This window comes from Podarcis filfolensis (assembly GCF_964270895.1).
Source record: "Podarcis filfolensis genome assembly, chromosome: 13".
NCBI classification, from domain to species: Eukaryota; Metazoa; Chordata; class Lepidosauria; order Squamata; family Lacertidae; genus Podarcis; species Podarcis filfolensis.
Window position 1 is genome coordinate 30376415 of NC_139615.1, and position 12254 is coordinate 30388668.

The following is a 12254-nucleotide window of genomic DNA, read 5'->3' on the forward strand; positions in this document are numbered from 1 at the left end:
TCGGCAAAGGCCTTAACTTTGTATTCATTTTGGCCTACTGTCACCCCCTTTATCCTTTCATTTTCCCTGATTGAATTCAAAAAAACCTCCAAGACCATTATAAACAGCAGAGGTGAAAGCGGACAGCCCTGTCTAGTACCTTTTGATATTTCGATTTCTTCTGTTATCACGTTATTCACTATTAATTTCGCCTTTTGTTCAGTATATATTGCCTTAATTCCGTTCAAGAAGTCATTTCTCAATCCCATGTATTCCATATTTTTCAACATGAAATCCCATGATACATTGTCAAATGCCTTTTCGGCATCCACAAACATTAACATTGCCTGTCTTTCGTTCCTAGCTGTCAGATATTCTAACGTATTTATTATATTCCTCACATTATCCCTCATCTGTCTGCCGGGAAGGAAACCCGCTTGGTCCTCGTGAATGACTTCTTGTAACACCTTTTTTAATCTCTTCGCCATTATTCCTGCAAAAATTTTATAATCCGTATTTAATAGGGAAATCGGTCTATAATTCTTTACTTGTGTTTGGTCCGCATCCTCTTTTGGAATAAAGGTTATAAATGCATCTTTCCAAGTCCCCGGAATCTCTCTCTCTTTTAAGATGTTGTTCATTACTTCTTTTAATGGTGTTGTTACCTCGGGTTAAGAACTTTGCTTCAGGATGAGAACAGAAATTGTGCTCCGGCGGCGCGGCGGCAGCAGGAGGCCCCATTAGCTAAAGTGGTGCTTCAGATTAAGAACAGTTTCAGGTTAAGAACAGACCACCAGAACGAATTAAGTTCTTAACCCGAGGTACCACTGTATACGGTTACTGACTCACACTTGCGTGCATTAAAAGGGTTAACCCGAGCCCTGAGGTCATATTACCAGTGGGTGTGGTTGAGCAGGCTCCCAGCAGCCTCTGCTCCCTCATTTTTCTCAGGAAGGAGCTACATGGCCAATGACTCCCAGCTGCAAGAAAAGCCAAGTGAACTGAATCTCTCCAAAAGGGAGATTTTGAAGCCTGCATCTTTGCTAACCCACAGATTGCATTATCCTTTTGCAAGGAAATCAACTACTTGTTTTGGAACCTTTTAACTTCTTGGTTTTACTGCCAATGAATGGAGACTTGTTTGATGTAAGTTCTGGAATGTTGTGAGTAAAATCTTTGCTTATTTGTGGAAAGCTTAAGTGTCTGCTATTGATTCTAGATGAAGTATTTTTGTTTGGGTTGGTTTTTAAAGGTGGATGAGGGTAAATGCAAAATCTAACCAAGTTTAAGTGTGCTTGGAGCAATCACCATTGTGCCAACTCAGCTACTACTAGAGAGTAAGAATCTCTCCTCCAAACCTCTCTCTCCAACATAGCTCACATCATCCACTTGCAAGGTAGGAAGAGGCTGCAGAACTGGTTTTACTGCTCTGAGAGCTTGGCAGAGTCCCCCCCCCCATGTATCTTCAATGTTTTAGGACCCCTACAGATGACCTGTTTATTGAGCAGTAGAAATAAATATATCGTCCAGTAGCACCTTAGAGACCAACTAAGTTTGTTCTTAGTATGAGCTTTCGTGTGCATGCCCATGAACATTTATCCTGATTTGCTTGTAGGGAGGTTAGATTACATCAGGTCTTTATTGAGCATAATTACTTCTGTTGTGCCCATATATAAGACAATGAATGTTATAAGACAACGAACATTCATCCTGATTTACTCGTGGGGTGTTTATACATCTTCCTGTTGCTAATTTATTGCACACTTTTCAATGACTTTCCCCCCATTTCCAGACTGCAAAAAGTCCGCATTTATTGGTTTTGTATGTACAAAGCTCTTTAATCCACTTTAGCTGTGTAAACTGAAAGTTAAAGTATGTGCTTGAATCTCTCCTGCAAAATATGGACAGTCTGGAGGCACCAGGAGCTGATGCATCCCTGTGAGTGGGTTACTGTACAAGTACCCAACCTACTGTGAGAGCAAGGAAGCAGAGGAAGCAATCATGGTGGTAAAAGGGCTTCAAGACCAATAGAGCTGGAAAGCAATACAGTAATACCAGGGAGGTGAGAGAGTGCTCCTGTTTTGTTTTATTAAGCTGGCTGGAAGACGCTGCAGGGGTCCTTTTGTCTGCCTGCTTTCTGCCCTTCTATAATCCCTGCTTAATTATATATCTCTGTTTTCTTTTATTGCATGTTTTTCTCTCCTTCTTCCTTTCCAAATGTTGGTAAATTGGAAGACTTCTCCCTCCCCTGCTTTTTGAGGAAGTTGCCATTTGAATGCTGCTGCGGCAAATAGAGACAATTCAGATTGCACAATTGGTTTGAAACTCTTGCACACTGAACCCACTTCCCAAAACAATCAGGCTGTGTACACACTCCTGTTTACTCTTGCATCCAGGGTGCTCCCACTACAGATTTGGAAAGCGGTGTACACATGACATTAGCAACAGTCTGTGTCTATCCTGCATCTGCCCTGTTGTTTCTTACAAAGTACTATGCATTGGTGCATTTCCCTTGCAAACCAGCTTCGATTCAAAATGAGAAAAAGAATGAACTAGGTGAATTTTAAGTCAGCAATATGTGCGCACAGCTACAGGCTTTTTTATATATAATAAGGGAAGTGACAGGAACATGCACTAAAAGGTTTGGGGGAAAGCTTGTTCGCCACATCATATAACCTCCCCACAAACAAAGAATAAATAATGCTCATTATGTAGCCAACATTGTCTAATCTCCCTGCAAACGTTGCACAAACAAATCAGGATGATTCTAAATAGGTTGTCTGCAAGCAATCTGGGTGCAGTGAAACAGAATAGCAGATGGTTGGCTTGGCTTATAATGCATAGGAGGCAAGGATGAGAGGATTCAAAGGGGGCCTATGGATGACAGAAGGGGCCAGTGCCAAATAAATAAGGTGTGTGTTAAGAGACAATTTGTACTGGTAACTGAAGTTGGAGTGATTTGGGCTCAGTTCCTGTATTTGAGCAAGTTGACCGCTTGTGGAGGCAGTTTTGCCTGATTGACCATTAGTGTGGTGGCATATTGGTGATTCGGATGACAGCACCACTACCCATTTACCGTATTTTTCCGTGTATAAGACAATGCTTTTTGCTAAAAAAAAATTAGGCAAGAATTGGGTGTTGTCTTATACACGGATAGTGAATGCAGAGGGGGACATGAGATTAATAGCAGCAAGCAGGAGATTGGCAGTGGCAATTGGGCAGGTGATTGGTGGTTGCGGCAAGTGGGCGGGTGGACTGTTGGTGGCGGCAAATGGGCAGACAATTGGCGGCTGTGGCAAGGTGTGTGATCGGCAGTGACGGTGGCAAGCGATCAGCAGTGGTGGGCAGGCGGGTGAGCGATTGGCGGAAGCTAAACAACTTAATTTCTTAATTTTGGGTTTAAAAAAATAGGGGTCGTCTTATACATGGGGGCATCTTATACATGGAAAAATATGGTATTCACCTGAGTGCTCTTAAAATAGCATCCGCTATTGAAATAAATATTGCCAGAAGTTGAAGAGTGGTGTGATGACTGTTACATGGGTTACATACACATCATACATTTAGAATGTAAATCCCCCACCCCAAGAATCCTGGGAACTGTAATTTACCCTCTGACAGAGCTATAGTTCTTAGCACTCTTAATAAACCACAGTTCCCCGGATTCTGTGGGGAAAGTCATATGCTTTGAATGTGTTTCAGATGTGCAGTGTGTATGCAGCCAAAAAGACTCGCTAGCAGGACACTTTGTTGAATGGGAGGTTGGGGTTCTTTGGTCAACCATCTCCTTCTCGAAGGAGTCATCCAGAAAAACCAGGGTGCCACAATCATTGCAATGACATTTACTGCACAACAATAAAAGTTTGAAGGAGGTACACAAAGCCTGAGAAACTGGTGTGTGTGAGAAGAGTAATTGCTATGTAGATTTGAAAAAAGGGGGAGTAGAGGAATCTATGGCTGTGTACATATTACTGTTTACCCCAGCTCCACAGTGCTCCCTCTGCTGTTGTTTGAATCTATGCACACATGACATTAGGCACAATCCATATCTATTTTGTATTGTCTCAAGAAATATCATACCCTTCAAGATTTCTCCGATGAAAATAGGGACGTCCCATTCCATAATGATAATTTTACTATTTATACCCCCACAACATCTTACTAGGTTGCCCCAGCCACTCTGGGCAGCTTCAAACATCTATTTAAAAAAAACCACAATAAAACATTAAACATTATTTTTAAAAAAGCTTCCCTATACAGGATTGCCTTTAGACGACTCAGGGGTCGGATAACTCCATACCCTCCAACATTTCTCCAGTTAAAATAGGGACATCCTAAAAAAAAGTGGGACATTCCAGGATCAAATCAGAAACCTGGGTGGCTTCTCTAAATCAGGGACATCCCTGGAAAATAGGGACACTTGGAGAGTCTGAAATATTGCTGTTTGATCTGTTTCCCCTCAAAGCAGCTTCCATCCAGTTTCAGTCCACATTCACTTTGTGGTTAAAAACTAAGGTGTGTACATTTGAGATAGCCATGGGTTGCAGGCCTGTGGAAACCAAACAGGTAATGCACCATCTGGGGTGTGTGTAGCAACATGCAAATGTGCCTTGAAGCGCAGCAGAGGGCGAAATGACTTTTCTGAGTTCTAAGCCACTAATCTGCACATAGCCAATGCTGCATGTGGAAATCGGTGAAGATATGAGGTGACCCAAACATGGGGTGAATTCCTTTTTACAGATGGGGTGGGGAGAATAACGTGAAATGTTCACCGAAGGAGGGTTTCTGTATTAGGATAATTTGTTCGGGTTCTGGAAGAGTTTGTGTAACCAAAGATATCCTCATGTTCCTATTCATTTTTTTTTTTAAATATTTTTATTTTTCCATATAAACACAATACAACAAACATAAACATACAAAAACAAAAACAAAACAAAAAACATGTATCATTTCATATCCTAATTTCATATCCTATCTTCCCCGACTTCCTCATGCCTCCCCTTTCTGTATTCCAAATTCTTATCAATTGTTCAGCAAATCTTCCCTTATTTTAATTTAAATTTAGACTATTCTTCCTTATTTTCCTTGTCTTAACCATTACTAATAGTAACCATTTACTTTCCAGTCCAACATCATTCTAACTTTCATTAACTTTATAATATTTCTTTAAATAGTCCTTGAATTTTTTCCATTCTTCTTGCGCTGCTTCTCTTCCCTGATTTCGGATTCTGCTCGTCATTTCTGCCAAGCCCATATAGTCTATCACCTTCATCTGCCATTCTTCCAGTGTGGGTAGTTCTTGCGTCTTCCAGTACTTCGCAATGAGTATTCTAGCTGCTGTTGTAGCATACATAAAGAAAGTTATATCCGTCTTTAACACCCCTTGGCCGACAATACCCAAGAGAAAGGCCTCTGGTTTCTTGGGGAAAGTATATTTAAATACCTTTTTAAGTTCATTATAGATCATTTCCCAGAATGCCTTAATCTTCGGGCAGGTCCACCAAAGATGAAAAAATGTACCTTCAGTTTCTTTACATTTCCAACATTTATTGTCAGGCACATGGTAAATCTTTGCAAGCTTGACTGGGGTTATGTACCACCTATATATCATTTTCATAATGTTTTCTCTTAAGGCATTACATGCCGTAAATTTTATCCCGGTGGTCCACAACTTTTCCCAATCAGCAAACAAAATATTATGACCAATGTCCTGAGCCCATTTAATCATGACCGATTTAACCGTTTCATCTTGTGTATTCCATTTCAGCAGCAAATTGTACATTTTGGACAAATTCTTAGTACTGGGTTCTAACAGTTCTGTCTCCAATTTTGATTTTTCCACCTGGAAGCCAATTTTACTGTCCAGTTTAAACGCTTCATTTATTTGATGGTAGTGGAACCAGTCTCTCACCTTCCCTTTTAATTTCTCAAAACTCTGCAATCTCAATTTGTCCCCTTCCTTTTCCAAAATTTCCCAGTATCTTGGCCACTTGGACTCCATATTTAACTTTTTAACTGCCTTAGCTTCCATTGGCGACAGCCACCTTGGAGTTTTATTTTCTAGCAAGTCTTTATATCTGTCCCAGACATTTAATAGTGCTTTTCTGACAATATGACTTTTAAAACTTTTATGTGCTTTAACCTTGTCATACCACAAATATGCATGCCACCCAAAAATGTTATTAAAACCTTCCAAATCCAAAATGTCTGTGTTTTCAAGAAGTAGCCATTCTTTCAGCCAGCAGAAAGCTGCCGCTTCGTAGTAAAGTTTAAAGTCTGGCAGGGCAAACCCCCCTCTTTCCTTTAAATCCGTTAGTATCTTAAATTTAATTCTGGGCTTTTTGCCCTGCCAGACAAATTTAGATATGTCTTTTTGCCACCTCTTGAAACAATCCATTTTATCAATTATTTGCAATGCTTGGAACAAAAACAACATTCTTGGCAATACATTCATCTTTATAACTGCAATACGGCCTAACAAGGAAAGCTTCAAGTTGGACCAAATCTCCAAATCTTTTTTCACTTCTCTCCAAGTTTTTTCATAATTATCTTTAAACAAATTCACATTTTTAGCTGTCATATTTATACCCAAATATTTCACTTTTTTAACCACAGTCAACCCTGTCTCATTCTGGAACCTTTCCTTTTCTATCTGTGTCAAATTTTTCTCCAAAACCTTTGTCTTAGACTTATTCAATTTAAATCCTGCCATTTGACCAAACTCTTGAATTATTTCCAAAACTCTTTTCGTGCTAGCTTCTGGCTCTTGCAATGTAAGTACTAAGTCATCTGCAAATGCTCTCAGTTTATATTGTTTAGCTCCGACCTGAATCCCTTTAACCAACTGGTCCCTCCTAATCATATTAAGCAAAACCTCCAGGACCGATATAAAAAGTAATGGGGAGATAGGGCACCCCTGGCGTGTCCCTTTTTCAATCTTGAACTCTTCTGTAACCACATTATTTACAATTAGTTTGGCTTTCTGTTCAGAGTATATTGCACCTATACCATTTTCAAACCCTTGGCCTACCCTCATCCCCCGGAGGTTCTTCAACATAAAACTCCAAGAAATATTGTCAAAGGCTTTCTCGGCATCCACAAATATCAAAACAGCTTTAGTGTTTATGTTCACTTCCAGCTTTTCCAAAATGTCAATTATATTCCTTACATTGTTCGACAAGTGCCTTTTTGGGAGAAAGCCCGCTTGGTCCCCGTGAATCTCCTCCATCAAAACTCTCTTCAGTCTTTTTGCCAAAATATCAGCAAAGATTTTGTAATCCACATTCAATAACGAGATGGGTCGGTAGTTTTTAAGTTGGGTCTTTTCAGTCTCTGTCTTTGGTATAAGTGTAATGTAGGCCTCTCTCCACGTATCGGGTGCCCCTTTCCCCTCCATAATCTCATTGCAGACTTCCTTCAAAGGTTGTATCACCTCATGTTCCTATTCAGATGGATGACTGATTATCTCATAATCCCTGATCTTGCTGACTGTGGCTGATGTGAGTTGGGGTCCAACAACATCTGGAGGGCCGGAGGTTCCCAACTCCTGTGCTAAAGGGTTGGAGAATGATTAAGTTAGGTGTGGGGGACAGCAGGCATATCTAAGGTTGCTCCTTCCTGACTTGTGAAGGGGGAAACCCCGGAGAGTGTGGCAAAGTGTTCATTCCCAAGCCCCCTTTCCGAAGTAAAGTGGGTTATGGGATACAGGGGAAAGGATAAGGAAACTGAAAGTTAAGGCTAAAGTATATGTTACAGAAGTGCTTTCACACTTCTAATGGGGGACCGAATTAGACTTTAGTGCAGAGCTTTCCAAACTGTGTGTCGCGACATGTTAATGTGTCGGCTGCAGTGTGTAGGTTTGTAATGCGAACCCTCTGCATGCTTCTCCCAGGGCTGGAAACCTCCAGTTTGCTAGTAAAACTGAATTATTGTGTTGTGAAATGATGCATGTCTAAAAAGTGTGTCACCAACATGAAAAGTTCTGCCTTAGTGTTAAACCTTTTACCCTTGCACTATTTTCTCCACGAACCCTTCACCCACACCTGAAGCACATAGGTTAGTAAAAACATTTTTACCATTTGTGGGGTTTTTTTGTTTCTGTGTGTGTGTGTGTGTGTGTGTGTGTGAGAGAGAGAGAGAGAGAGAGAGAGAGTGATGGAGTGAAGAGTGAGCTCCAATTAGGATGTAGTAGGAAATTTTCATTGCAAAAATGGTGCAAAGGTAATAGATTAGTCCCTATTTGCCATTTCACCAATATTTGCAAAAACTTTATAGAGATGGAGATGTCCTTGCTGTGATTTATGGCTTATGCAGAAGCATAATTTCTAGTTCTGAAGAAACTTGACACTTGAGAATGAAGATTCTGAATTGACAATCTGCTTCCTTCCTTACCTTTCTTTTCAGAAGCAGAGTCTGTACTACCACCCACACTTTCTGCTATTTGTTTATTGGTTTTGTTTTTATGCTTTTTATTTTTGATAGCTTAATGATATTTTAAATTTTATTTACAATTATAAATTGTAACACATTAGAGGTTTTTTTATACTCAGGCAACAACATAAACCAGGAAGAGAATTGGGGGGTAGAGCTGTAAGATTTAAAGGCATGTCTGAGCTGTGTGCCCATGTCCCCAGTTTGTTGTTATTAATAATGGTACCATGTGTAATGTTTCAACAGAGTAACTAGGGAGTCCCTGATGACAGGAATTTACAAGCTAAAATTTGCCACAAGGGAGGCAATTCATGGAAACAAAAAAAAACAAAAAAAAAACAAACAAGAAAAATGTGTTCCATTGTTCATTTACATTAGGATGAGGAATCTGCGGTGCAGTTTGCATGTAATGCTAAGCAGAAATCATGGCTGAGTGTGAACAAGTACGCAGATAATGCAAAAACTGCAGCCAGCTGTTCTGTTGCCACTGTATTAGCCAAAACCAAGCCATGGTTTGGCTTAACATTACAGTACATCTGAACCTAGGCTTGTGGTTTCTTTCTCCAAGCAAACCATGGGCTGTAGTCAATGCTTGTTCTTGGCTTACTGCATATGGTTTGTTTAGGGGAGACAAACCACAATCCTGGATTTGGACATGAAACCAAGCCACTGCTTAGCTTTGGGTAGTGCGGCAGTAGCAAGACCAGGAGATGAGCAAAGTGACAACAGTCTTGGAGCACCTGCATGGCTACTTATTCATGCTCAGCCATGGTTTGTCTTGGCATTATGCACAAACCATTGTTCGATCACAGTTCCCATCATCCTTGACCATTGGCTATGCTGGCTAGGTCTGCTGCGAGGTGGAAACTCGGCCGGAGTTATATGTTCCAGATGAAGAATAAGGGTGTGTATGCTGTTTCAAAGGCTTCATGGGAAATGTCACTTTTGAGGAAAGCTGTGCAAGGAGAGGGGGGCAAGGGTATCTTCGCTCAAGTGTTTGGGGTGGGAATTCCAGCTTACAGGGAGCAGCGAGGGAGAGAAGAGGAAAAGAGGGCAGAAGAGCCACAACATTTTGCGGTAGTTGCGCTGTTGTGCCTTGCAATGAAAAACCACTTTAGATAATTGCAGAAGGATGGAAGGTGCAATAACTGGCATAGACTCTTGTGTGTCTGTGAGGAGAGCATGGGCGTAGCCAGGATTTTTGTTAAAGGGGGGAGCAAAAAGTTGTTGAGCTTGTTTTGGGAGATCTCCCAAAAGCTTGTTGAACTTTTTTTTTGGGGGGGTGGGGGGAGATCATAGATAATAATCCCTCCCTCCTGAAAGAAGGACATTACCGGGGCAGGCTTCTCCCTCACTGAATTAATGCTTTTCCATTCATTTTTGAGGATTTAGGGGGAGAGTGGAGGACAATGAACAAGGGTCGCCTCGCCTCTGGACCAGTGGGCCAAACTGTATGCTCACAGCGCAGGGGTTGCTCTGGTCTAAGGCGACTTATAGCTGTTGCTTTTGGCGCGCTTTTGAGGGAGCTCAGAGAAGGAGCGCCCCGCTTCTGTGGAGAACCGTGTGCATGTGTGACGGTGACACGCGCCTATGGCGGGAGAGACGAGGAGGCGGCGGCCGAGAGGCGACCCGGGGCTCTTCTTCTGTACATACCGCGGTGGAAGGGGGTGGGGAAGGCCGAGGGGCGTTTCGCCTGGCAGCTCCGCGGCGCCTGCCCCCGCTTTCGGGCGGGAAGGAAGGCGGGTCTGGCGAGGAGCGAGCGAGGGACGGAGCGCAGGAGGCGGGCCCCGCCGAGGCAGGAAGGGCTGTGGCTGGAGCTGGGGCTGTGACGGGGCTGGCAGGGCTGTGCGGGGCCGAGCGAAGGCCCGGAGTCGACGCACGGAAAGGGAGGAAGGAGACGAGGGGACTTTGCGCGCACAGCAGCAGCGAGCCTGGGAAGCCGAGCCGGGCTGGGCCGCGGTGGCCCAGGTAAGGAACTGAGGGAGGGGGGCCACCGGGGCAGGAAGGAAGCGTGTGCGAAACACACGCGCACGCCGCCCGTTTCACACGTTCACTCCCCCCCTTTACGCGGGTGGTGGGGAAAGAGGTGACGTGTGACGCGTGTTTCTTTTTTGGAGTTAAAAGCTCCTGGGAACCGCCGTTTTGTACAGTTCCACACACACACTATGGTTTGTTTAGATTAGGCAGGCTTGCATCGGGAAGTTTTTTTTAATGCTCGGCATTTCGTTGTGCTTTTTATATGTGCTGGAAGCCGCCCAGAGTGGCTGGCGGGGTATGAATAATAAAATTATTATTATTATATTGTGTTTGTCTTTAAGCAGGGACGTGCAAAGCGTGTCACGTGTACCCCGTGGAACTGCGAATAAACGCGCGCGCCGTGAACCCGTGTCCGTGCGCGCGCTGGGTGGCGTCCGTTCAGATGCGCGTGTTGTTGTAATGTGGGATGGCACATGGGTCCAACACCCCAGCCTCTCCTTGTGGGGTAAATACATTTCGGTAAATAAATACTTGCGGCCGTGTGACACGTGCCGTTGTTGAAACCCACCCCCACCCCCTCGTCTCCCCGCGGCAGTGGGTGGGTGTGTTTGTGTTGCGAAGAAGATAAGGACTGCAGGGTATTTTGCTACCAGCGGCTATTAAGAAATGGCAGTAAGGGCAAGGATAGTATTAAAAAGTTATGCGTGCATCAGATCCTGCATATATGAGTGGCAGCTTGAGGAGACAGAGAGAGGTGCAGGGAATGCCTTTCTTTCCGTTGCTTCTGTTCAAGGTAGATTTCCTGTGTTTCATTTCTATATAAGAGGTGCTAGGAACTTGAACCGGAGTTGAAATTGTACCGCCTGCCCTGCAGGTCCTCCTTCCTTATCCTTTCAGAGCGACAGCAAAGCACTCTGCGTATGCTCAGAAGTATTATCTTGCTCACAACTGCCATGAAAATAGGTTTCCAGGCTAAGCTCCGATTCAAAATAAAACCCTGGGTATATTGGTTTGTTTTTTTTTTTTATTTAACCAACCCTATATGGCAACCAGCCTGCCTTTAACACAGGCACTTCACATGGATGACCACGAATACCCAGGGCTGTGTTAGTTTAAGTGGTCTATTTTGCTTTTTTGCTTTCCCTGCTGAGCTGTAAACAGCATGTGCTGGAGGTGGGGGGAGTGTTTACTTTCTAGCAGAAGAAGCAATAAATCTGCCATGCAGTTTCCCCTCCCTGCCGCTTCCCGAACGTTGCTGCACACAGTTTCAAAGCAATGTCATTGGTGCCTGGGCTATCTGCTGCCATGTATCGCTCCATGTTTGCCACAGGTTGCTGATTCTGATAGCATTGCCTTCTGGAGAAAATGTGGGGGTTGGGGGTCTGAGAGTCAAGGTCCTAATTCAAGAAGCCCAAATTCCCTCTGTAGCAGAGCTGTTTTTTCTGGTGGAATGGTTGTCATGGTGCACGTAGACGTTTTCTGTGCCATAAGCATGAGATGACTCCACTGGTGAATCAAATGTTTAAACCATGTGCATCATATTGAACCGCTCACAACTTTACTGACGAAACTAGCTGAACAGAAATTTTCTCTGAAATGCATAACTTTCTCAGTGCCCTTACAAAATTTATTTTCTATTAAACAACTTCTGTATGTGAGTGTTGAGAGCACTGCACCACATGTCACCCACTGTAATAATATATATGTTTAATTTAGAGCATTTGTACTCTGCAAAAAAGGCTCCCAGAGTGGCTTACATGCAAACAAAACAAGTTTAACAATCAGAAAAACACAAAACATGTAAGATTTGCTCAGCCATGTATCTAATATTTATTTACTTAAATACAAAACTCAAAACCAACTTATAA

The 12254-nt window shown here is 42.9% G+C and overlaps 1 protein-coding gene across 8 annotated transcripts in view; it reads left to right on the forward strand.

The window, feature by feature from the left end:
• Positions 1–12254, forward strand: part of LOC310747752 (signal transducer and activator of transcription 5B) — a 99894-nt gene that overhangs the window by 28472 nt on the left and 59168 nt on the right. For 3 of the 8 annotated variants that reach the window (XM_083582785.1, XM_083582788.1, XM_083582787.1), the window contains exon 1: positions 10179–10377. The exons of 1 other annotated variant lie outside the window; for it this stretch is intronic. The gene's annotated coding sequence lies outside the window, so the exon portion shown is untranslated. Of the gene's footprint in view, positions 1–925; positions 1126–10112; positions 10378–12254 lie in introns of those variants that run through there. 4 more of the 8 variants (XM_083582784.1, XM_083582789.1, XM_083582783.1 and 1 more) reach the window with 3 other exon arrangements.